This window comes from Microcebus murinus, chromosome 6 (assembly GCF_040939455.1).
Source record: "Microcebus murinus isolate Inina chromosome 6, M.murinus_Inina_mat1.0, whole genome shotgun sequence".
Taxonomy (NCBI): domain Eukaryota; kingdom Metazoa; phylum Chordata; class Mammalia; order Primates; family Cheirogaleidae; genus Microcebus; species Microcebus murinus.
The window spans coordinates 39,855,922-39,882,550 of NC_134109.1; the positions used below are offsets into that span (position 1 = coordinate 39,855,922).

The 26,629-nt window shown below is 37.1% G+C and overlaps 1 protein-coding gene and 1 non-coding gene across 2 annotated transcripts in view; both read left to right on the forward strand.

Annotated features, from left to right (window-relative positions):
• The window catches only part of RTN1 (reticulon 1), a 192,747-nt gene that overhangs the window by 135,997 nt on the left and 30,121 nt on the right, over positions 1 to 26,629 (forward strand). The gene's annotated exons all lie outside the window — the stretch shown is intronic.
• LOC142871632 (U6 spliceosomal RNA) lies at positions 17,007 to 17,113 on the forward strand. Its single transcript, XR_012919865.1, has one exon. It is a non-coding gene; the product is annotated as a U6 spliceosomal RNA (small nuclear RNA).

The window sequence follows — 26,629 nt, forward strand, 5'->3', positions numbered from 1 at the left end:
CCTTTGAAGCTCTGAAAGCTCATTCTTTTAGGTGCCAGCAGGGTTTCAGAGCTCTGAGCATTTGTTTCCCCTTCTCCTCATGACAGACCATATTATGCCTACTGCTTTTTCATTCCATCCTCACAAAGACATAAGGAGAAGTTTGCCAAGAGGGAACAATGTTAAATATTGCATTGAACTTCTGAGTAATGTTGCATAATCTTCTCAGCAGATCTTTGAACCCAGCAGAGATTGACTATTCTTTGGAATAGTTTAATAATTAGAATTCAGGAATGCTTATGCTGGGACCCTATGTCCCTGGGGGTCCTGAAATTGTACAAATATTCTATAGGAGCATTTTGCTAGGCCAAGATTTATAGCTTTCATTAGACTATGGGGTCTGTGACTCAAAAGAAAACATTTAAATAAAATAAGAAAGAGAAGACACTGGATTAGATATTTCCCTGTCGTTCCATGCTGCTGAATAACTCAAATCTGTGATTTCTTTCAGTATTAATCTCCTTCCCCCAGAAGGTAGAAGAATATAATATAATCATCTTTGTTTTTCCAGACACTTCAAGCTCTATGGACTCAAAGTCCTAATGACTAGGCCTAGCCTGGGTCACTAGTGTTTACCATGCAATATCTAACCACCAGTGTGCCATTTTAAATAATGAGCACATGAATGCTGGCTAACAACAGAAATTTTAGTTAAATCAGTACATATAGATGGATGGCCAGTTTACTCATACAACAAATATTCATTGTTACATCTCTTATGCCACGCACTATTTGAAGCTCCTGAGATACTTCAGTGAACAAAACAAATATTTCTGCCCTCATGGAAGTTACATTCTTGTGGGAAGAGAAAGACAGAACCAATAAACATATATGTAAATTAAATAGCATCCTAGAAAGTGGTATGCCTCTAGGGATAAAAAGAACAAATTAGAGAGGGTTAGAGGGATCAGGAGTGTGGTGGAGGGAGGTGCAGGTCACAGTATTAAACAGGGTGGTCGGGGGAGGGAGAACTCCTTGAGAAGGTGAGAATGGAGCTAAGATTTAAGGAAGGCAAAGAATTTGGCTGAGTGGACATCTGATGGAAGAGTGGTCCAGGAGAGGAACGCTGCAGTAAGGGTCCTACCATGGGAGTTGTCTGATGTGTTCACAGAACTGCAAGGAGGCCAGCAAGGTGAAGACTGACGGTGTAAGGGAGGTAAGCAGAGGAGGGACATGCTCTGACCTGAAGAGCTCACTCTGGTCGCTGAATAGGGACTGGGCTGGAGAGGGGTGAGGGCAAAAGGAAGAAGGCCTGCTGGGAGGCTCTTCCAGAACCCAAGTGGGAGATGATGGTGGGCCAGGCTGGTAGTTTGTGGAAGTAGTGAAAACTGGTCAGATTTTGGAAATATTTTGAAGATTTCCTGACCAACTGGATGTTGGGGAGGAGAAGGGATAGGGATGACTCTACAGGTTTTGGTTTCAGCACCACTAGAAAATAATGGTTAAAGCCTCAAGACTGAATGAAAATACAAAGGAGTGAGCGTAGGTAGAGTAGTAAAGGGAACCCAGGACTGGAAGTGACAAAATGTGATATATTAACATGTATTAAAATGTACTTAGAAAGTTTTAGCCAAATAAGCAAGCCTCCAATAAGTATCTCAGGAAAACATTTGTCTTCAGTTATTAGCATTTAGAATAGCTATAGATCGTCAAGTTTTGAAGAGGGAGCAGACTCGCTGTTGTGTACAGCGTCGCACATAGAGTCCTCCACACAGGCTCTTCCCGGCAGTGCAGCGTCCTGGGAAAGGCAGGCTTTGATTTTCTTCATGATTAATAAATGCTTTATCAAAAGGCATTATTTATAACCCCCATTGTTAATTATTTTCTAAAATCAGTTAATGTTCTTATATACCTTAGCAAAACTGTTAAAATAAATTGTATGGTTGGTGACAGATTTTCTGGAGCCTTAGGAACTCAATTATTAATATAATTTTTTTTAAAAAAAAAAAAAAAAAGGAAGAACATTTTTTACCTTAAAGCAGTCTTGGAGAACATTTAGTCCAATTCAGTAATTTTACAGATAGGATAAGTGACGCACAGATAACTATGAAAAATCTGAAACAGGAATCAGCAAACTACAGTTGGTGTGTGTTTGTTTTTATAATAGCTTTACTGAGGATTCTAGTTTCTTCACATCTTTTCATTTAGCCATCCTAATAGTTTCTATTTGCATTTTTCTAAAGACCAATAATGTTGAGCATCCTATTGTGTGCTTATCAGTCATTTATATATCTTCTTTGTAGAAATGTTTATTAAAATCATTTGTCCATTTTTAAATTGGGTTGATTTCATTTTTCCAGTTGAAGTATAAATGTTCTTTATATGTTCTGAATACAAGCTTCTTATCAGATATATGAATTGAAACTATTTTCTCTTATTCTGTGGATTGTGTTTTCGCTTTCTTGATGGTGTCTTTTTTTTTTTTATTTAATTTTTTTTTATTTTGGCATATTATGGGGGTACAGATTTTAAGGTTTCAATAAATGCCCATTTCCCCACCTCCCCCCAAAAGTCTGAGTCTCCATCATGACCATCCCCCAGATGGTGCACATCTCACTCATTATGTATGTATATACCCGCCCCCCTCCCCCTCCCACCTCCCCAATACCCTATTACTGTAGCACCTATGTGTCCACTTAGGTGCTACTCAGTTAATACCAGTTTGCTGGAGAATATATCTGGTGCTTGTTTTTCCATTCTTGGGATACTTCACTTAGTAGTATGGGTTCCAGCTCTAACCAGGAAAATATAAGATGTGCTATATCAGATGGTGTCTTTTGATAAACAAAAGTTTTTAGTTTTTATGAAGTCCAGTTTATCTATTTTCTCTTGCTCCTTGTCTTCTGGTGCCATATCTAAGAAACATTGCCTAATCCAAGACAAAGATACATTCCTATATTTTCTTCTAAGAGTTTTACAGTTTTAGCTCTTAGATTTAGGTCTTTGATTCACATTAAGTTATTTTTATATACAGTATGTGATACAGGCTTAACTTCATTCTTTTGCATGTGGAAACTGGTTGTCTCAGCACTGTTTGTTAAAAAGACCATTCTTTCCTCATTGAATTGTCTTGTTATCTTGATTAAAAAATCAATTGACCACAAATGTAAGGGTTGATTTCTAGATAATCAATTTTGTTCTGTTGATTCATATGTCTAGCCTTGTGCTGGTACCATATGATTTTGATTACTATAGCTTTGTAGTAAGTGAAATCTGGAAGTCTGAGTACTCCAGTTTTGTTGTTCTTTCTCAATATTGTTTTGGCTATTCTGGGTCCCTTTCATTTCCATATGAAATTAAATTAGAATCAGCTTGTCAATTTCTGAAAAACAGCTAGCTTGTATCTTGACAGAAATTATAGGAATTGCATTGAGCCTGTACTTTGGGGAGTATCTTAACAATATTATCTTCCAATCCATGAACATGGTATATCTTTTCATTTATTAATATTTAGGCCTTAATTTCTTTCACCAATGTTTTGTAGTTGTCATTGTGCAAGTCTTGCACTTCTTTGATTAAATTTATTACAGCATACTAGCATTATCTGTAGGTATGATTATTTCTTACGTATCATTGATGAAAGATTTGAGAGCTCAAATCCTATGCTGGGCTATTAGAAACATCTCCAGATTTAAATTTAATTCTATAAACATATATTCAGTATGTGCTTTGTACTGGGCTATGCTCTGAGCTGGGAATTCAATGATGAACATGATAGAATGGTAGTCTCAAGCACATCCTTACCCTATAGAGAGAAAAAGATGCCCAGAAATAACCATAGTATAAAATAATAAGTACAATAATAGAGGGGTGAACAAGGGACACAAGGAGAGGCCAGTAATTACCTGGGGAGGTTAATGATGCATACCAAGATGAGCTGATATTTGAACCAAGTCTTGAAAGAGGAGATGTTTGTGAGAAGAACAAGAAGGGAGTCTGATTGCCATTCATTACTCAGCATTTATTCATTGGAAAACGAAATGTTATTTTTCTGATAGTTCTTCCCTTAAGGAACAAGTGGACCAAAAAAATTGAGATTCTACCACTATAAATAATGTTAGCCAAACCTAAACTCAGGAGTATGGGGTGGTTACTTAATGGCATTACAGCAATCACATTCTTTCAGAATGGGCAGTTACATATTTTTTTTATAGGTCTCATATGTTCTTGTTCTTTTCCCCTTGAGAGTAGTTATGAAACTCTTACTAATGTTCCTAATATTTAGGGTTTAGGGGCCAAGAATAGGAAATCCTGAAAAGTTGCTTCTTGATGACCTATACTTATTGATCTGAACTTCTGCTCCAAGCTAGGTTATAGTAGCTTCCAGTTTCTTCAACTAGTATTTGTGACCTTGGGAGTCACAGCAGACTCTACATCTGGGTAGAAATTTAAGAGTTTGTTGGTGACAACAAATAGATGTGTCACCAGGCCTGACAGCCCTGCCCTCATGATCAGCTCCCGTAGCTGCAGTGAAAAAAGCATTTTCCATTTAGTATCTTTACAAGAACAATCAATTCAACAAAAGATGTTTTTCTTTTAAAAATTGAAAAAATACAGTTAAAACAGTCTTTCTCCTCTTACAACAAAGATCTGAAAATATAAAGGAACTTGTTCATTTATTAGGTTATCCTACTGACCTTTTAAGCAGTGTCTTGGCCCTGGGAATGATGAGTGAGTTGGGCAGTGAGCCATTTGAAGATACCAAGGTAATTCTGCTGTGGGCCAAGTCATTCATTTAGTTGGGAGTGCCCATGCCCTTTTGCAATGATCCTGCAGCTTGTAAAAGCAAAGTCATTCTGCCTGCTGCCTCAGCATAAAGGCACATGACCTTGTTCATTGCCAGGCAGGTAAATTCAAGTATTAAATTGCTGTTGACAATAGAGAAGTTTGAAACTTAGCTGAATTGTTGGAAACTTAGCTGATAGATGCTCTGACTTCAACAGAGTCACCTGCTAAATCTGTCTAAATCTCCAGGGAAGCCAAGAATGAGGGCTCTAAAAAAGAAAAATTTCAAAACTTCATATATATTTATTTATATGTACATATAAATAAAATATTGGGGGCCAAATCATATTGAGTATTTTTCTATAGACTTTATAGATTACAATCTGTAAAGTGCTAGGATTTTTCCAATACGTATATACATCATGTATATATATGTGTGTATGTATACACATGCATAACTATAATATCAATATATGTCAAGATAGTGCTGATATAATCAAAGGTAGAGTTAGGGATGAGTAATTAAAGTGAGATCATATTCCTCAGAGGGAAAAATAAAGAATTATACTTATTTTAAATGGCTGAAATAGATAAAATTTTTTGTCACCTATTAAGTGAGAGAATTCTTCAGCTTTTTCAACTTTATAACAAATAAGCCCCAGATCGCAGGGACTTACAACAAGAAATAGTTTTTCTTCTGCACATTTCATCAGGGTTTGGTTCTTCTGGAGACTGTTGGGCTCTACTCAGCTTGACTCAACCCCGTGAGTGTTTTCATTTTGGAACCCAGGCTAAGGGGCAGCCCCTGCCTGGGACGGGCTGTTCTCCTGAGCAGGGATCGTCCTGGCCAAACCACACAGTCACATCTCAGCTTCTGCTCTGATGTGGTAAATGAATGTCATGTTCCCTCACATCTTTTCAGAGAAGCAGCTTTTGGTTTTTAATCTTTCCTATTTTTGTTGTTGTTATCTCTTCTATTTAATCAATCTCTCCTCATACAGATGTTATTTCCTTCTTTCTTTGGATTTATGCTGTCTCTGTTGACTTAGGTCAACAATAGAACTCATTTGCTTGTTTTTAAATACTTTCTTATTTTCTGACAAATGTATTTAAAACTCTCACAAATTTTCGACATGAGTTTTCACTGTTTTTCAGATCTCAGTTTTTATAAGTTCCCCCATAATTTTTAATTTTTATTACATTTTGGTTAGTTGAGTATATTGTTGATTTTCTGAGATTTATTAAGGCTTTGATTGTACCCTAGCAGTAGTTGACTTTTGGGAATGTGTCATGTATGTTTAAAGAAAACAAGATATATATTCTCCATTGGGTATAAAGTTATCTATTAGTTTAAGCTTATTGATTATTCATTTAAATCTTAAATATATCTTTGCTAATTTTTGTGTGCTTGATCTATGAGCTTCTGGTCAGGGTTTGTCGAGCTTTCCAGTTTCAATTTTTGATTAATTTGCTTCATGCCCTGTTTGATAACGTTTTATATATTTTGAGGTTCTAGCTTGGGTCATTGTGGTAAACTTCCTTAGGGAGTGGTAAAGGAGATATATTTTAGAACGGAAGCCTCTGGTGTCATGATCTGAGCTTAACTCTCCCTCCTACCCACCACCTCACCACCTACCACCCTCTCCCATCACCAAGCCATGGCACCACCCAGTCCCCCTGCCTCTCTGGGAACTTCCCTGCATCTTCACCCTGGAAGAGGGAGAATGCTCTGGGGCTACCCTGAGAAGCTGTTATTGCTATTTTCCTGCTTCCAGTAACCTACTCCAGGGCAATAAGGGGAAAATAAAACTGGGACACTCCATGTTGTCTTCCCTTTGTGGGTGCCCACTTTTTTCCCACTCTGGACTGTCCTTTGCCATCCACACTGGAACCTAGCCACTCTCCCTGACGGGTTTCCCAGTTTATGCATGAGTTTCTGAGCTCTGCCAGCCTCCTTTTCCTTTCTGTGGCATCACCAGGGTTAGATTTGGGGGAGGGAACAGGCAGCTGTTGTAAGTTCAAAATCTTGTCAGGCTACTTTGAGTTGTATAACCAGTTATTTGTACATCCTAACTATAAATTGGTCCATAATGTTGAAAACTTAGCAACCAATTTGGAATGGCATAGAAGGTATAAGAATATAAAAGAAACTTTCTTTTCAACCTGAGCTTTAAGGTTCTAAGACACCATATGGTATTTTCTCGGGTTCATAATTGATGTGCTTTAATGTTTTTGCACCATGCAAATTTTCGGAGTTATTTTCAAAAACCTATAATTAGTGTTTCTGGAAAAAGATATTTAATTATCCTTTGTCATATGAATTACATTGTGATAAGTCACTGATTCTCAAGAGAAGAGTGCTTTGGATATATAAGTACACACACACTCACATATGTTATTTCTTCCTTCCATTTTTACAGTGTTTGTCAATTATTTATGCCCATTGGGAGTGATTACCCCTCCCTCCCACCTCTCTAGAACTGTAACTCTCCTTGTTTCCAGAGAGATGATCTGCTGCTTTTAGTTGCAATACTAGCATTACTTTCAGTAAGAGTTGACTATGGTCAATGCTTTAGTAAAGTTATAAAAGCAACTCCTGATTTGAAAAACAAACTTGTGAATGGCCAACTGAGGAATAAAATGCCTGGTTAAAGAAGGAAAAAGCAACAAAGACCCTATGATGAAAGGTGATATTTAGAATTAAAGGGAAGATTCAGAACACAAATAAATCTTTTTTTTAGACATATCACCTTTAAATTAAATTGAGGTATGGGCACAGGTAAAGGGAACTGAAAAATAGACAATTTAAATACATCATAGTAATCATAGTAACCATGATAATTAAAAAAAAAACTATAAACAAGGAAACTACGAAGAGTGGGATGAAGTGAGGAAGACTTTTAAAAAAGCCTTGTTCTAGTTAAAACTTAAAAAATCTTTCTCAGATGTGTGATTTACCATTGCAAATTAAATGTGCAATATAATATTGCACACATATGTGCAATATAATATTACTGTTTATATAATATTTTGTTGGATCATTATAAACCTTTAAATGGGGAAGCTTTCTGAGCCTGTGAAAGTCAATCGCTAAAATTATTACTTTTAAGACACTAACTCAAAGTACAGTCCTTGATAATAAGATTCACACAAGGACTATCAAAACACTAGTGTACTCTTAATAGTGAAGGGAGTTGGCTTTTCCAAGAATAGAAAACCAAAGAAGAGCAAATCAGATGGGTCATCAGTTTTCTTTCATGGCAAACAAAAGCCAAAAACACTTTTCTGTCTAATAAGGTCAACTACCTGAAACCAAAGAGATGAAAGAAATAAGAGAGTAATTCTAAAGCAAGAGAAAGGAGCCCTTCAAGGGAACTGCTATTGAGCAGGAGCATCTAACCTTTCAGGAAATAGAAATGAATAAACAGATTTGTAACTTGGCTCACCTGGCTTGAAGAACAAAGAAAGTTTTCAGAAGTTGTGGTAAAAAGCCATGATTTGTGACATTTAATCCTACAATGAATGAATCTTAGGAAAGTGTATTGATTGCAAAGTGCTTTGGGAGTAACCAGAGACATACTAACTATGCTTTTTTCAATTTTCTAAAAGAAAGTTTAAAAAAAGAACCCACAAACTCTAGTCTTAAATGTTTACTGAATTGACAGGTAAAGATTTATATTGAATCCCTACCATTTCAAATTTGCAAAATATGTTTTCCATGTCAACCATATTGCAAATGCATATTTCATTTCCCCTAGTCTAAGATGATTTGGAAATATTTAATTTTTTTTTGCTCATTTTGTTTACTTTATTAAACAGGAAAATGTCAATGAGAATAATTAGCATGGCTTTTTAGCCACTAAATTGTGCCTCTTTGCTGATATTTGAGTAGACACTTGGGGAGGCTTTCTAATGTTTTGTTTAATTAATAGACTATTTTTAGAGTGGTTCTAGATTTACAGAAAATTGAGCAGAGAGTACAGAGAATACCCACAGACCTCCCCTTTTCGCCCTACCCTCCCGCACCCCCACAGTTTACCACATCATTAGCATCCTGCATTAGTGTGCTACCTTCATTACAATCAGTGACTCGCTATTGATACATCACTATTCATTAAAGTTTATAGTTTACCTAAGAGTTCACTTTTTGTGTTACACATTTTGTAGGTTTTGACAAATATATATAATGTCATATATCCACCATCACAGTATCATACAGAATAGTTTTGCCGCTCTAAAAATCCACTGTGCTTCACCTCTTTATCCACTACCCCTAATCCAAACCCCTGGCAAGACACCAATTCTTTTACTGTTTCTATAGTTCTGCCTTTTCCAGAATAGCAAAATCCTATAGTAGATAGCATTTCAGATTGTCTTCTTTTACCTAGCAATATGCACTTACATAAAGATTCTCAGTGTCTTTTTGTGTCTTGATAGCACATACAATATTCCATCATCTGGATGTACCACTGTTATTCATTCACCTGTTGAAGGATATTATGGTTGCTTCTAGTTTTGGCAATTATGGAAAAAGCTGCTACAAACATTCATGTGCAGATTTTTGTGTGGAAATAAGTTTCAGTTCACTTTGATAAATATCATGGGGACAATTGCTAGATTGTATGGTAAGACTATGTTTAGCTTTGTAAGAAACTACCAATCTGTTCCAGAGTAGCTGTACTATTTTGTATCCCCATCCATTCCCATGTATGAGAGTTCCAGTTGCTCGTCATCCTCTTCAGCATTTGGTATCTTCAGTGCTTTGGATGTGGGCAGTTCCAATAGAGGATACAGTAGTATCTCATTGTTTTGCTAATTTGCAAGTCCCCAATGACATATGATGTTGAATATCATTTCATGTGCTTATTTGCCATCTGTAGATCTTCTTTCATGAAGTGTCTGTTTAGATCTTCTGCCCATTTTTTAATTGGGTTATTTCCTAATCATTGAGTTTTTTTCTTCTATTTTATTTTATTTCAAGAAAAAATGAAAGTACAAACATTTTGGTTACATTTTATATCTTTGCCTCTCCCTAGCAAGGGTTAGAGGTATGCCCTTCCCCTCCACAATGCTCTCCACATCCCTCAGATGTGGGTCTACCTCCCCAAACCCCGAATCCCTGGTGAACACCAACACCATTTGAGCACCATAGTATTTAATTTTTTTAGTGATAGGGTCTTGGTCTTTCACCTAGGCTGGAGTGCAGTGGCATGATCACAGCACACTGTAACCTTGAATTCTTGGCCTCAAGTGATCCTCCCATCTTGTCCTCCCAAAGTGCTGATATTACAGGTGTGAGCCACTGGGCCCTGCCTGGAAATATTTAGATCAGAAAATAATTCATTGTGTTAATTCATGAAAATCAATGCAACCTTTATACATATTTAAACTGATTAATTAATATATTTATTCAGTGAAGAAAAGCAAAGATTGGATGCCTATTAGAGATTTCCAATAGAAACAGAACGTGAGATTGTTTTAGAATAAGCCTCAGCATAGAACCAAAAGAGTGCCTTAGTAAGGGAGAATGGGGTTGGCAGATTCACACGTCAACCATAGAGTGAATATCGACAAATATGTTGTGTCAATTGACTTTTAAATATTAACCAAGAACTAAAATGTCATTCCCCTAGCTACAAATCAAATTGCTACTCCTTTCTCTTGCCTGTACCCTTAAATGTTAAACAACCTCACAAGTCTATCAAGGCAGATGAGTGCCCTGTGGATTAGAAACCACAATTTCTGAGGTGGACTACAGAAGGACTAAATATGTCCCTTATAATCAGTTACTTTACTCATAGGATTATAAGGGAACTTAAAATTATTCAAATCCCCAAAGCATTTTTAAGGACTACTGAGCCATGTGCTCTATAAGCATGCATTTGGTCTTGTTCCCTAGAAACACAGAATTGTAGCTTCTGTTTTATGAAGTATCAAACACGACTCACGAGAAATTATCGGATACTTTTACACCTTGTTAAGTTTCATCATTCTGTTGGTGTAGCCAAAACACTGCTATTTGCTTCAGTTGGTTTAATACACATTTATTAAGTACCTACTTTTGCAAGAAGCTGGGGATACTAAGATGACTATGAGCCAGTCCCCAACCTCTAACAATTCAGAGGAGACAGAGGTATAAATAAAAAAGGGCAGGGAAGGTGAAAGGAGTCCTCTGTGGGGGCAGAGATCGTCTGTATGCCCAGCAGTCAGCACAAAGCATGCCATAATGGATGCCTAATAAATCTTGGTAGAAGAAATGAAATATCATGAGAATATATACAAGAAACAGCAATACCACAAAGGAGGGGAGGCAGGAGGAGTTGAACCTTGAGCTAAGTCTTGTGTGGGTTGCTGAGAGATGGAGCAAGTGAGAGGATCCCAGTTGAATAGAAAGTCCCAGCTGAATGTAAAGTCCCTACAGGGTGAAATAGCCTGTGGGTTTGGGGAATTAGGATAGTTCCATTTTCCTGGAAAGTAAGATGTCTGTGGAAAAGCCATGAGAGATGAAGTTGGGGAAATGGGAAGGATCCAGATTAAGTAGCACATTCTGAGTCTTCTAGCTTCTTAAAGGGGGAGTATGATGATCAGCTTACACTTAGAAAGATTTCTCCATGGGAAGGGTAGATTGGCAACCAAGAGTGTACTTAGGAGATCATTTAAAAATCTAGCGAGTGGCAGTGAAGATCTAAACTCTAAACTAAAGTGGTAGCAGCTGAGAGGGTGAATTTGAGAGAGATTTGAGAGGTAGAAATCAAGGTTTGAGGGTGGGTGAAGGAAACAGTGAGAGAGACCAAGGAATCTGGGATGATCCTTGTGTTCTGATTTGATTGGCTATATGAAAGGGAGGAGAAGGTGATGCAGGAAAGATGACTTCATAGATGCCTAGGAGACATTCAGTATATATTTAGTAAGCAGTTAGTGACGTGTGTCTGGAACTCAAGAGCTAGATGCAGGCTGGAGATACAGTTTGTGGTGCTCACATGCCAACTGTGAGAGCATGGGCAAGAGCGCCTGGGGGAGAATGTAGAGTGAGTGACCCAGATTCATTACTTCCCAGTGTCTACTGCGGTGTGTAGTCATCATCTGGGGGTGGAATTGCTATGACACTCTGACACTCATTGTCGACCATCATTATTGGGGTTAGAAAAAAGGGTTGGAGGAAAATTGTAAGAAGAAAAATTTGTTATTATCAAATTACCCTTTTCTTAAACTTAGAATTATTTTCTATTGAGGGATGGTAAGTCATAAAGGAAAAAACATTGATCAAGAGCCAAGTATATTAAAAACTTATTTTTAAGCCGGGCGCGGTGGCTCACGCCTGTAATCCTAGCTCTCTGGGAGGCTGAGGCGGGCGGATCGCTCGAGGTCAGGAGTTCGAAACCAGCCTGAGCAAGTGCGAGACCCCGTCTCTACTATAAATAGAAAGAAATTAATTGGCCAATTAATATATATAGAAAAAATTAGCCAGGCATGGTGGCGCATGCCTGTAGTCCTAGCTACTTGGGAGGCTGAGGCAGAAGGATTGCTTGAGCCCAGGAGTTTGAGGTTGCTGTGAGCTAGGCTGACGCCACGGCACTCACTCTAGCCTGGGCAACAAAGCGAGACTCTGTCTCAAAAAAAAAAAAAAAAAAAAAAGAACTTATTTTTACATGTTAGCATACTTTTTGCGTATGTAAATTCTTATACTTCTTTTTTTTTTACTTAAAATCATATGATAAACATATTCCTAAGTTATTTTTCATTACAGAAAATATTTTTCCATATATCTAAATTAATAATTATTCCTAGTACATAATAATAAGTATTTGATGCATGGGTGCATGTAGAATTCTAAATTGTATTTACTAAATATGCAGATAATAAAATAGATTTTGGTTTTATGAACACTAAGAATGAGAAAAGAGAGGCAGAGAAAAAAAGAGAAAATGAGAAACATAGTGTGATAGGCACACACATACTATTAATACAGAAATATATAAAGGATAAAATAACTGCAATCCTCAATGTAACCACCTAATGGTAATCATCACTAAAAGTTAGACATATTTTCTATTATTTTTTTGTACATATTTTTATATACTTGTTAGCATATTGGATATATAAATCCATATACTTCTTTTTTAACTTGAAACCATATGATAAACATTTTCCTAAGTTATTAAAAACTCTTCATAAACATGGTTTTTAATGATAGAATAAAGATGACCATCACCTTCCAATTGTTTACTTACACATTCTCTATTGTTCAACACTTAGATTTTTTCTTTTTAAAAGTTTTTAAAGTGAATGTCTTTTTTGATAAGGCTTTGTGTCCATTGCAAATTATTTTCTCGGGGTAGATTTCTTGAAATGGAATTATTAAAAGGTATGAACATTTTAGGGCTCCTATTGCCAAATTACTTTTTAGAAAGATGTGAACAATTTTTATTTCCTTTAGGTTTATATGTCAATGCCTGGAGACATGAAATAATGAAGCATGTTAAAAAACCTGTATTTGGGTTCATTGGGAATTTGGGTTCAAATTGGTGTAAAGTTGGCCTCATTGTAAACAATCATGACTATCTCTTTTCTTATTTAACCCTTATGCAAAAGAACCTTAAAATGGAATTTAAGTACAGTACCCTTATGTACGTTTTGCATGGCTTCACTTGCAAATGCTTCTCTAAAAAGAAAGAAACAAGAAATGCTTCTCTAACTGGTATGGAGGGGAAGAGGGTTTGTTACTTTGTTTTTAGCACAATTAAGCAGTATTTAGCAACAATTGTATATTTTGGAGGGTTTTTATGACTTATTTGAAAAAACAAACAAACAGAAAGTGTCCCATTTATTCAAGAGCAAAGCCTTCAGGAGGCAGTAGCCAAGAGCTATATTAGTAACTTGATTGTTCCAGGAGGAGTGCTGCTCAGCTACCATGGTGACAGGTACCATGGAAATAGACACACTTTGTCAGATGTTTTGTAAATGCTTTTGGGTAAATGCAGCAGTTGCAGTGAAATTTTATAGCCGTTGCATCAACATACCAAGCCTTATTTAGATTCTCTTGATAGGTCTGACCTAGATTTTTAAAAAAGGTTCTATTAAAAAAATTACAAAAACAAACTTCAACCTATTAGATCTCAGATAAAATGAGAATAATTTTCAAGGTTCAAAGTCACCTTAAGCAGGTTTGTGTGGAAGCTCCAGAAAATTGTATGATATTCCAGAGAACTGTGAACTTTGAAGTGTTTGTGGCAATAGGTGATAGGCAGAGTGTGAATAATTTAAATCCATAAATCATCCCTAGACTTTATTTGAGCTAAACAGTTCAGCTTCTCCTCATTGGTCAGATTGGTGTTAATTTTTGCAGTGACAATGTGAAAATATTAACAGTGATTACTAATATTAATACCTTTTTTTCACTACTCAACCCTTTTTAGCAACCCTAAAAGGTGTATGTGACTGGTACTCCAAGCATGCTCATTTCATGCTGGGGGAAATTAAGGCATATAGACAAAATAAAGACTTTATGGTCTCATCTGGGAAGAGGTGAAGTTTGGATTGGTAAAAGTTAGAGCCCCAGCCCCCAGCCTTATTTTATAAACATTGATACAATGGCAAAGATGCAGACTAAGTCCAAGGGCATGTGAGTTATCATTGATGTCTCTGTTTAACACATAGTATGGTTTAGCAAAGTGGGTTGTACTAGTGTTTAATTTTGGAGCACCTACACAACTCCTGATGCTTAAGAAGGAAATGCAGAATACTTCTCCAATTCATACCCAAGCCACCCTAACAATGACACTAAAACATGATAATACTTGATACAAACAGTCAAGTTAGGCCTTATGTTGGCCTTTTCCTAGTAGGTTCCCACCTGTTCTGGGTCTTTTCCAAACACTGTTATACCTCAGAATCCAGTCTCTCACTTTCCAAAGCCCAGGAGCCAACAGGATACAGATACTATTTTTTTATTTACTATTGAACTAAAAAACCCAATAGAGTTAGATACTGAGATCTTGCACCTGTGTCTATGGTTCTTAAACTTCTCTATGCATAAGAATTACCTGGAGTGCCTGTTAAAAATGCAGATTCTCAGTTCCCCATTCTGACTCAATGTGCCTGGGGTGAGCCCAGGAAGCTGCATTTTTAGCAAGCTCCTCTGATGCTTCTGAAACAGGTGTTCTGTGGGTCGCACTTGGTGAAACCCAAGGAACAGCATGTCAGTCTGTTACAGTCTCTTCCACACCTGTGGTCCTAAGCATGCTGGGAACAGTGGGGGCTGAGGAGGAGGTGGTCATGAGAGGGAAGCCCGTGCTTCTGTGCCTGGCCACCCAGCAAGGAGCCTTCAGCTCTTGAGGTCCCAACAGGTGCTGTGGCCAACACTGGCCCTCTCTACATGGGAAAAAGAACAAGCCTTCAGCATTCACAAAGGATAAAGTTCAAGGTGGCGAAACAGTGATTTGCAATGTGAGTAAACTGGCCCTTGAGTCAGTAAGAGTTGTCTGTAATTACCTAAATGGTTAAACTGATTTTCTTCTCTCAGATAATGGAAACTAGGACATATATTAAACAAAGACCAGTTTCCAGCCTTTAGGAGAAATGAGAAGTTTTGTAACTTGTTGGTGACTTCTTGTTTGCTGTTAGGAAGGCCAGGCTAGAGGAGCTAAAATAATTATGCTGGACCACTTCAGCATTAACATTCAATCCTTAAATAAAACTTTGGAGAAAAGACCCCTTTTCACATTCCTCACGCGCCCCCCCCCCCACACACACACACACCACTGCCTAAGCTTTGAAAGCCTTCCAAATCCTCCCCGAACCCAAAGCAGAACTTGTCCCTTGGCTTGTTTTCCAGGGTTTATACGATGCCTTTGTTCCTTCTTGGCAATTCAAGCGAAGCTATCTCAGGCCACAACATGGTAGTTAATGTAAATAGCTTTGACTAATTTATCTTTCTAGAATGCTTAAAATAGCATTTAGATGCCAAGACACCAAGATGCCAAGTGGGAAAAGAATGTTATTTTTGTAAGAAATACTATTTTAAGGGATTATTCTAACATTAAAAGACAGAAATGGGCCATATGGTTTGCTAGGAAATTTCCTTGCAAAGCTAAAATCCATGTTACTGCCTTTCCTGAGTCGGGGTAGTTAGTCATTTTCCCAGTGTCTCTTAAATGAGGTCATGATTCCTGAGTTACTGGCACCTCCTAGAGCTAGAAGAATGTGTGGGTGGTGATAAGTGCTTTGAATTGACTCAAGAGAAAGACTTCACTTTTTTCCATTTACCTGTGGAAGCCAGGTCCATTGTCATCTTTGACAGAGTGATTACACTTGCTCTTTTTGTCATCTCCCTCCTCAGGGCCAGATTTTTTGTTAGTTTTGTTTTAATGACTCAAAATCTCTAGTATTACTATCAATCTCTCTGTTTTGTTTCCTTTTACATCATACTCTATCTACTTAATGCAGTATTTGACTACTTAAGCTACATTTCAAATCATAAATCTCTCCTCATGGCCTCTAAAAAAAGAGATTTTATTGTGTGTGTTTATGTATTGTTTTTACCCCCAAACCACAACCACTGTTTGGTTATAACCTCATTGACCAAAGTGATGAGGTACCCTGGAAAAAGATGTCCCAAATAACCCCACAATGAAAATCAAATGGAGAGAACTTCTGCCTGTTTGAGGCTCAAAATCTGAGAAAAAATCAAATTGATTTGCTTTTTAAATTCAGAAATGTAATAACTTTGAATGTATTGTATCAGTGTAACTTAAATATAAGCACCTGTGGACATAGATGGACTAAAAACTGGATTCTGGAGAAAGGAGATCAGAAAGCACATCATAAGGAGGAAAGAGCAAGACCTGCAAACTCCCTGAGGGGGAAGCCAGCTCCCCTCACTCAGGAAATGTGGACTAGGATGTCTGATTCAGAGCAGTGGAGTGGGGCACATGTAGACTTGGTGTGAGCTCTGCTTTCCTCAGTGGGGCACGATGACTATGATCAGTCTGTTTCCATCACCTGAATTTATAATGCCTTCCCATAAAACCTCTCTGGGCTACCACCAAACCTCTTAGAGAACACAGATATCTGAGCCTCATCACTTTTTGATGCTGTGGTTGTTATTTCTCATGTTTCATGGATTTTTTTAAATTTCAGAATATTGTAGGGGTACAGATATTTTGATTATGTGGATTGCTTTTGGACTGCTTGAGTCAGTTACCAGTGTTGCCCATCACTCATGGATTTAAGAACTAGTTGTAGTACTTGCTTCAGCAGCACATATACTAAAATTGAAATGATACAGAGAAGATTAGCATGGCCGCTATGCAAGGATGACACACAAATTCATGAAGCATTCCATATTTTTACTAGTAGTTGATAGGGGAGTCATGCTTACAAGAGAGATATAATTCTGGGGAGTCTAAGCAAGGGATCTAGTCTCACTAATCTCTATTAAAAGACGGTGAAGACAAGAGGTCAAAGATAACCCAACAGACTCAAACTCCTCTAAGACATTACAGATCCAGAGTACATATCCCCAGATCTGCCCAGGATTATCCATCCAGAATTCCAGATTTTAACTCATAATCCAGTCCCTACACCTACGATCCTCAATAAAGCACCCAGATGACAAAGAACCAGTGAAAGTTCACAGGAAACATGAAGGAGCAGAGAGAAAAGTCACCTCCAAAGCAAAATACTCATTCTCCATCATCTGACACCAACTTACATGATATGAGTAAACTGATGGAGGAAGATTTCTGAATATGGATTGCTAGAAAACTAAATGGAATTGAAGAGAAAATAGATTCACAACATAGAGAAACCACAAGAACAATACAGGAAATGAATGAAAGATTCTCCAAAGAAATTGAGATTATCCAGAAAAACCAAACAGAAATTCTGGCAATAAAGGAAACAATCAAGGATCTCCATAATACAGTGGAAAGCCTAAAGAACAGGATGGACCATGCAGAGGAAAGAATCTCAGAACTTGAAGATTATGCCTATGCTCTAAACAAATCAGAATAAGAAAGGGAACACAGAAACAAGAGACAAGACCAAAGTTAACAGGAAGTGTGGGATTATGTTAAAAAGCCGAATCTCAGATTGATTGGGATTCCAGAAGGGGAAGAACGACATTCACAAGGGCTGGAAAATTATTTCATGGAATACTGGGGGGAAATATGCCAGGCCTGGCCAGAAATCTTGATATCCAAATATAAGAAGCACACAGAACTCCTGGGAGACTCAACGTGAAAAGGCAATCACCTCGTCATGTGGTTTTTAGACTGACCAAAGTAAATGTGAAAGAAACAATTCTCCATGCAGCGCAACAAAAGCAGCAAATGACCTATAAAGGTAAGCCTATCAGACTAACAGCAGACTTATCATCTGAAACCTTACAAGCCAGGAGGGATTGGGTGCCTATCCTTAATCTTCTAAAACAGAACAAAGCCCAACCTAGAATTCTTTATCCAGCAAAGTTAAGTTTCATCTATGAGGGAAAAATAAAGTCCTTCTCAGACAAGCAATGACTGAAGGAATTTGCAAAGTTCAGACCATCCCTACAGGAAGTTCTAAGACCCACATTTCTAACAGAACAGGGCAGTAGACACTACTCTAAGGAAAATCCTCAAAGAATTAAAGTTTAGATCTCGAACTACATGATGGCTCAAGGAGTAAAACAAAGCAATAAGTCTCCACCCAACAATATGAATGGTAATCTTCCTCCAATTTCAATCATTTCAATAAATGTAAATGGATTAAACTGTCCTCTGAAGATACATAGACTGGCAGTGTGAATAAAAATTTACAAGCCTAGTATATGCTGTCTACAGGAAAAACATCTCACCCCCAAAGATGCCTTCCGGCTGAAGGTCAAGGGATGGAAAACTACCATCCACTCAAACAGAAGTCAAAAAAAGCTGGGGTAGCTACACTATTTGCACATAACATAAACTTTAAAATAGCAAAAGTAAAAAAGGATAAATATGGCCATTTTCTAATGGTGAAAAGGAAAATCCAACAAGAAGATTTAACAATTCTTAATATCTATGCACCCAATACAGGAGAACCCAATTACTTAAAGGAAACCTTGTCTAATCTAAACACCGTGTTACACAAGACTGTCATAATAGCAGGGGAATTCAACACTCCACTGAATGATCTGGATAGAGCCTCCAAACAGAAAATAAGCAAAGAAATAATGGACCTGAACAGAGCCCTTGATCAAAAAGGTCTGACAGATCTCTATAGAGCATTCCATCCAAATAAACTTGAATTTACAGTCTTTTCTGCAGCCCATGGATCCTACTCCAAAATTGACCACATCCTAGACCACAAATCAGATCTGAAAAAATTCAAGAAAATAGAAATTATACCTTGTATGTTTTCTGACCATAATGGTATAAAATTACAGTTCAATTCCTATAGAAACACTCAACACCTCACAAAATCATGGAAACTAAACTATTATTGAAAAATTATTGGATTAAGGAAGAAATTCAGAGGGAAATCAAGAATTTCTTCGAACAAAATGATAATGGTGATACTTCTTACCAAAACCTGTGGGATACAGCAAAAGCTTACCTGAGAGGAAAACTAATAGCAATTAACAGTCACATTCAAAAAACAGAAAGCTTAGAAATTGACCACCTAATGAATAGGCTCAAGGAATTGGAAAAAGAAGAGCAAACAATTCCCAGAAGATCAAAATAGAGAAGTAATGAAGATCAAAGCAGAACTTAATGAAATGGAGAACAAGAGAACTATACTAAAGATCAACAAAACCAGAAGCTGGTTTTTTGAAAAGATAAACAAAATTGATGGCCCTCTTGCTAGATTGACAAGGACTCAAAGGGAAAGGACTCTAATAAACTCCATAAGAAATGAAAAAGGAGAGATCACAACAGATACCACAGAAATACAAACTATTATATTTGACTCTTAGGAAGTGGTAGGATGTAGTGACGGATGCTCAGGGTGTATCCATGAGGGCACTGCTGTTAACTCAGTGTGGTGGTTTGGCCTAGAAAGTCCTCAAAGGAACATGGTACATGCATAACTTTCCAAATTTGCTTATAGTTGAATGGGAATAGCTTAATAAGACTTGGTTAATAACCATATTGATATTATAGGAGCCTTTCCAAGGAAACCATTTCTTGATTATAGTAAACCTTCTGAAATGGCTCAAAATACACATGTAAAACTATGCTAGACATTATGACAACTAGATGTCATTTACTTTCTTTGAACACAATTAAGTTCATAGATGAACATTAATTTAGCCTATACCAGCACATATTTTTCATCTTCAAGCAAAGGAACAGGCTGAATGATTGCTGTATCCTACGGAGATACTGAAACACATAGTTGAAGGAGACTGATCAAAGTACATGGCAGATTTCTTTTCACTTCAAGTTAAACATCAGATGTGAGTTTTGCTGAATATCTTTAGGTCAGTGTCTTTAATCTTCAAGACTTTTAAAAATCTCCACCTAGAATTAAATTAAATTAAAGGAGAAATAATATATTTGGAGCAGAACTCTATAACACAAGAGTAAATCTATGCTAAGAACACAGAAGCTGAATGAAAACGTGACCCTAACTCTATTGTTGAGATCAATACACTTAGGATTAAACTCATCTGTCTAGATTTTTGGTTAACCAACTTCAAAAGCATTCCTACAGGGTCGGTAGACAGTAGAGTCATTATGAGTATCTTTTTAGACTCATCTCACATGAGTTACAGCCATTACTATGAAAGAAAGAATACCTCTCTGGTCCCTGAAATTTCTAGACTCATTGTAACACAGATAGCACCATATATATTACCTTAAAAAGTGATTAAATGATTGTTAACTAAATGTGGAAAGATGTTCCTATTCTAGGAAACATTGATTCAATCTTAGTGTTTTTGTTCTTTTGACCTCCTGTGGGTGTATGCTGCGTACTTTTAGAGTGGTTTGTCCTAGGGCATTTCCTCTGCATTAATCTATTATTCTTGTACTTTGTCTGCTCATGTTTTCCTCAACACGGAAGCCCTCCTCTGAAATTCCAAGCCTTAGACTCAACATTTTGTGGATTCAGGTTGCCTCTTGCTGAGAAGAAATTCCAGTGCTGCTTCAGCAGCTTCCTGGGCTTTCAGATTAGTATTTTTAATATTTTCCTTCTAGATATGTTAGGGATGGTCTGCAAAATTGCAACAGTTTGTGAAATTTTACTGCTGTGCCATAAATGTTTAATGAGATCATTATTTTAAATCTAGTTTCTGGTCCTTATTCATTAATGCACATTCAGCAAAGGAAACACTTTTTGGTGACTTTATACTAATGAAGCACTATTGCAAAAGCTGCTCAAGAGGAAGCCTATGCCCTGAGACAGCAGGGATACAACAGAGAGGAAGTTTAATATCACCTGGTGCCATGCAAGGAGATGGGAGAAATTTTCTCAAATCTTTCTCCCTGAGAATTTTTGGGCCAGGGTTTGTTTGGTTTTTGTTTGTTTGTTTGTTTGTTTGTTTCCTTAATCTGCTGGTCAACTAGCATATTGAGCTAGGGAATTGGGTTTGCTGATTTTGGCTGGGGAATTAACTCATATGGTTGGGAAGGAGAAATCCTCTTGTGCTGAGTCACTTACCAGGTAGAAGGTAGCAAGACAAGTTGAGTCAGTTCTATGGCATGAGCCACTGGTTTGGATGGGTCAGTTGGTCCACTGGAATGCAGGGTCTGGAAAATATCTCAAAGACCAACCTTAGGTTTCACAAAGGTGATGTTATCTATGGGAGTAATGAAGAAAGCTAAGAATATTTATGATCATCAGCTATGTGACTCTTGAGTAAGCAATTGTAGAAAAGCATGCTAGGGAACAATGGCTGGTTATACACACACACACACACACACACACACACACACACACACACATATATATATATATATATACACACATTTATATATTTATGTTTATATTTTTGCTGAGTTCAGGCCCCTACCACAGTTCCCACCTTACAGCCTTTTATTAATTTTTTAAAAAGTGGCTTCACTTTTTCATTGATATACAAGGCAAATTTTTACAATGGCAATCCATTCATTTAGTTATTCTATTTGCCATTGCAGTCTGTCAAAGTAGTTAATGATGAACCTCAAAGAAAATGTCTGAAAATGTCTAACTCATTTTTGGTAAAAGAAATGAGCAGAAAATGGAGACTGAATATTGCATTGCCTAGAAAAATCAAATAGTACTGAAATACTATTAGTACTGATACATTAATACAAATAGTACTGAAATACTAAGAGTAAAAAGGCAAGCGTGTACCATAAATGTAGTGACAGGTACAGAATGTATGCACAAAGCTTGATGATTTTTTATAAGTAAATACCCCTGAGTAACCCCACTCTTAATCAAAATACAAGACACCCTATCACTCTAGAGCTCTCAGCACAGAATTTTTCAAATCAAACTCTTTTACCTTGAAAAAATTAAAACTGTACGAATTGCAAGAGTATAGTAATGAATTCAGCAAGGGTAATTTTTTAAATTCTCTATTGATTCTAATATACAGACAGGATTGATTGAACAAAATTACTGTTTTTGTCACACTTATGGCCTTAGAAACCCTTCAATAAAGCCTGATGTCTCATTTGTGCTCATGGGATTTTAATTTATAGAGGTGTCTGAGTGATGACACAGAGAGGTCAATGCCATTGAAAGAAGAATTTATCACCAACATTTCCCAAGAGAAGGGGGCATGCCTCACCGCTTAGGGCCATAGGGGAAGCATCAGGTTTGGTCCGGAGACAGAGGCAGCTAGGGGAAAGCCTAGGGCAGAGCTTTATGGGGTTTTTCAGAAAAGGCAAGATAATGCAGGGCAGGCAGCTTAGGACTGGCTGGTTTGAATAATTTTGTTGAGCTTTGTGTTACAGGGATAGTCCATAGTTGCCTGATACCTGACCCTGGGATGATATAGGGCAGAAGAAATATTGGCTTGGCATGCAAGTTACATAACAAGGTGGTTAACTTGCATATGAAAAGCATGCTTCCAAGTAAATAGTATGCTATCTTGATTAATTAGCCCTTGGGAGGAGCAGCCTCTTCCTTGGTCTGTAAGGCCCCTCAAGATGTCAAAACGTCATAAGATACACAAAATTGAAATCATTGGTTAATACACATGATTCAAGTTTTTAAATTCTGTGTTGCTGATTTCTTAATCAAGACTCTATTAACATAAAAATTAATGTTAGCCTCCTCAGATGCATTTAATTTTGTTGCATTGTGGTTGTTTTGGTGACTTTTCATGCATTATTTATTATTCACAACCTTTTCTCTTTCCAGATATTTGTGGATTAGGTATCATTTGTTTTTTGTTTGTTTTGCTATAAATGTGAAATGTTTTATGTGTGCTTGAAAAAAATAAAAGTGGGGATCATGCTAATTCCTGTGAATCAACCCCTGACGGACAGGTGGTGAGACAAGAAAGAAAATCCAGAGCTATCCATGGGTAGAGGGCAGGGATGTGTGACAAGCAAAAGTCTGAGGAACTGAATCCCCAGTAAGTAAAAAAAAACCCACAGGTACATTCATGCCGGGGTTTGGTGGAAATGCGCAGACTATAGAAACCAATCCAAGTTACATAGTAGGGGAGCCCAGCGGGGACATTCTGAGAGATGTGTGGGGAGGGAGGACCAGAGAAGGGACAGTAGTACTCTCAGGTTGCCAGGGAGTTCCAGAGAGGAATCGTGGCCTGAGCCAAGGAGCTGTGCTGGGATCAGAGTCTGAGACAGAGAACAGGCTGGCCTGGAGGGTGGGCTAAGAAGCAATCCAAGTGACCATGTGAAGTTGCCAGCCCGTGCACTTTATGAGAGTGCCTGGCCAGGATGGCAAGTGAAGCTTGACTGTCACGCACACCGTTCACCAAGCCCACATGGAGATCCAGCATTGCAACCAGCTGGAGGAAGAATCTTATTCTAATTGTTTCCTTCTATATTTCTTTTTTTAAAATCAAGGTATATTATTCACTTGCCATGAAATACACCCTTTTATTAATAAAAATGTTCAGTCCAGTAGTTTTTAGTATATTCACAAAGTTGTGCAACCATCTAATTTCAAAACATTTTCATTACCCCCAAAAGAAACCCTGTACCCATTAACAGTCACTCCCCACTCTTCCCCCACTTCCTAGCTCCTAGTCTACTTTCTGTATCTATAAACTTGCCTCATCTAGATGTTTCATATAAACAGAAGGATACAACATGCAACATTTATATCCAGCTTCTGTTTCTTAGCATGTTGTAGCACATGTCAGCACTTGTAGCATATATCAGCACTTCATTCCTTTTTATGGCCGCAAAATATTCTATTATACAGATATACCCCATTTTGTTTGTCCATTCATTGATTGATGGATATTTTAGTTGTTTCCAGTTTGTGACTGTCATGAATAATGCCGCTATGAATATTTATGTATAGGTTTTTGTATGGACATATGTTTTCATTTCCCTTGGGTATAACCTAGGAGTGGAAGTGCTGGGTAATATTGTAACTATATTTAACTTTTTGAAGAACTGCCAAACTGTTTTGCAAAGTGGTTGCACTACTTTACATTCCAACCAGTAATGTATGAGAGTTTCAATTTCTCCACATCCTTGCCAACACCTGTTATAATTCTTTCCATCTTTTTGATTACATACATTGTAATGGGTGTGAAGTAATATCTCACTGTGATTTGATCTGCATTTATCTAAAGATGGTCAGCATCTTTTCATGTGATGATTAGTTGTTTGTATATCTTCCTGGGAGAAGTATCTATTCAAATTCATTGCCCATTTTTTTTTTTTTTTTTTTTTGAGACAGAGTCTCACTTTGTTGTCCAGGCTAGAGTGAGTGCCGTGGCGTCAGCCTAGCTCACAGCAACCTCAAACTCCTGGGCTCAAGCGATCCTCCTGCCTCAGCATCCCGAGTAGCTGGGACTACAGGCATGCGCCACCATGTCCGGCTAATTTTTTTTTTATATATATAAATATATATATATATTTGGCCAATTAATTTCTTTCTATTTATAGTAGAGACGGGGTCTCGCTCTTGCTCAGGCTGGTTTTGAACTCCTGACCTTGAGCAATCCGCCCGCCTCGGCCTCCCAAGAGCTAGGATTACAGGCGTGAGCCACAGCTCCCGGCCATCATTGCCCATTTTTTAAATTGGTTTGTCTTTTAATTGCTAAGTTGTAAGTGTTCTTTGTATATTCTTTATACAGGTCCTTTATCAGATATATGACTTACAAATATTTTCTCCCACTCTATGGGTTGTCCTTTGCACTTTCTTGATAGTGACCTTTGATGTACAAATCTTTAAAATTTTGATGAAGTCCAATTTATCTGTCATGTCTTTTGTTATTATGCTTTTAGTGTCATATCTAAGAGACCTTTGCCTAATCCAAGGTCATGAAGATGTATGCTTATATTTTCTTTGAAGAGTTTTCTAGTTTTATCTCTTACACCTGGTCTTTGATCTATTTTGAATTAATTTTTGTGTCTAGTATAAGGCAGGGATCTAACTTTGCTCTTTTACATATCCAGTTATCCCAGCACTGTTGTTGAAAATATTAATCTTTCCCCCATTGAACAATCTTGTCACCCTTTTTGAAAATCAGTTGACCATATATGTAAGAGTTTCATTCTGGACTGTCAATTCTGTTCACTGATCTATATTTCTAGCCCTATGCCAGTATCACACTGTCTTGATCACTCTAGCTTTGTAGTAAATTTTGAAACTAAGAAGTGTGAGGCCTACAAATTTGTTCTCTTTCAAGATTTGTTTATCTATTCTGAGTCCCTTGCATCTTGATATGAATTTTAGGATCAGGTTGTCAATTTCTGAAACAAAAACCAGATGAAGTCCAATTTATCAATTAGAGAAATCTCTACATGATATTTTATCAGAAATTGAATCTATCAATTAATTTGTGGAGTATTGCCATCTTAACAATATTGTCTCTCAATCTATGAATGAAAAAGTCTTTCTATTTAATTAGGCCTTCCTTCATTTTCTTCAACAGTGTTTTGTAGTTTTTAGGGTATAAATTTTGCACACATCTTGTTAAATTTACTACTAAATATTTTATTCTTTTTTGTGCTATTGTAGGTGGAATTGCTTTCTTAATTTCGTTTTTGGATTGTTCATTACTAGTGTATAGAATATAATAGATTTTGGATATTGATTTTTTTTTACCCTGAAAACTGCTAGACTTACTACCTCTGAATTGTTTTGTGTGGATTCCTTAGAATTTTCTGTATACAAGACCATTTTGTCTGCAGATAGAGATAGTTTTACTTCTTTATTTCCAATGTGAATGGCATTTATTTCTTTTTATTTTATTGCCCTAGGTAAAACCTCCAGTATAATATTGAAAAGAAGCTAAAATGGTGCTTAGAGGGAAATTTATAATTTTAAATGAACATATTAGAAAATAAGAAAGGCAGGATATAATCTAAGCTTTCATTTAAAGGAGCTAGTGAAACAATAGCAAGTTAAAGCAAAAGAAAAGAAAAGAAATAAAGGGAAAGAGGAAGGCATGTCAAAAGGTGAGAGAGGCCGAAAGCAAACCCTCTTGTGCCAAACAGCCAAGTTGTAAATGCAAAAGAAAAGTTCTCAAAGGAAATTAAAAATGCTACTTCAGTGAACACATGATTGATAAGAAAATGAAACAGACTTATTGCTGATATGAAGAAAGTTCTAGTGGATCTGGATAGAAGATCAAACCAGACACAACATTCGCTTAAGCCAAAGTCTAATCCAGACCCAACTTTCTTCAATTCTTTGAAGAATGAGAGAGATGAGGAAGCCACAGAAGAAAAGTTGAAGCGAGCAGAGGTTGGTACATGAGGTT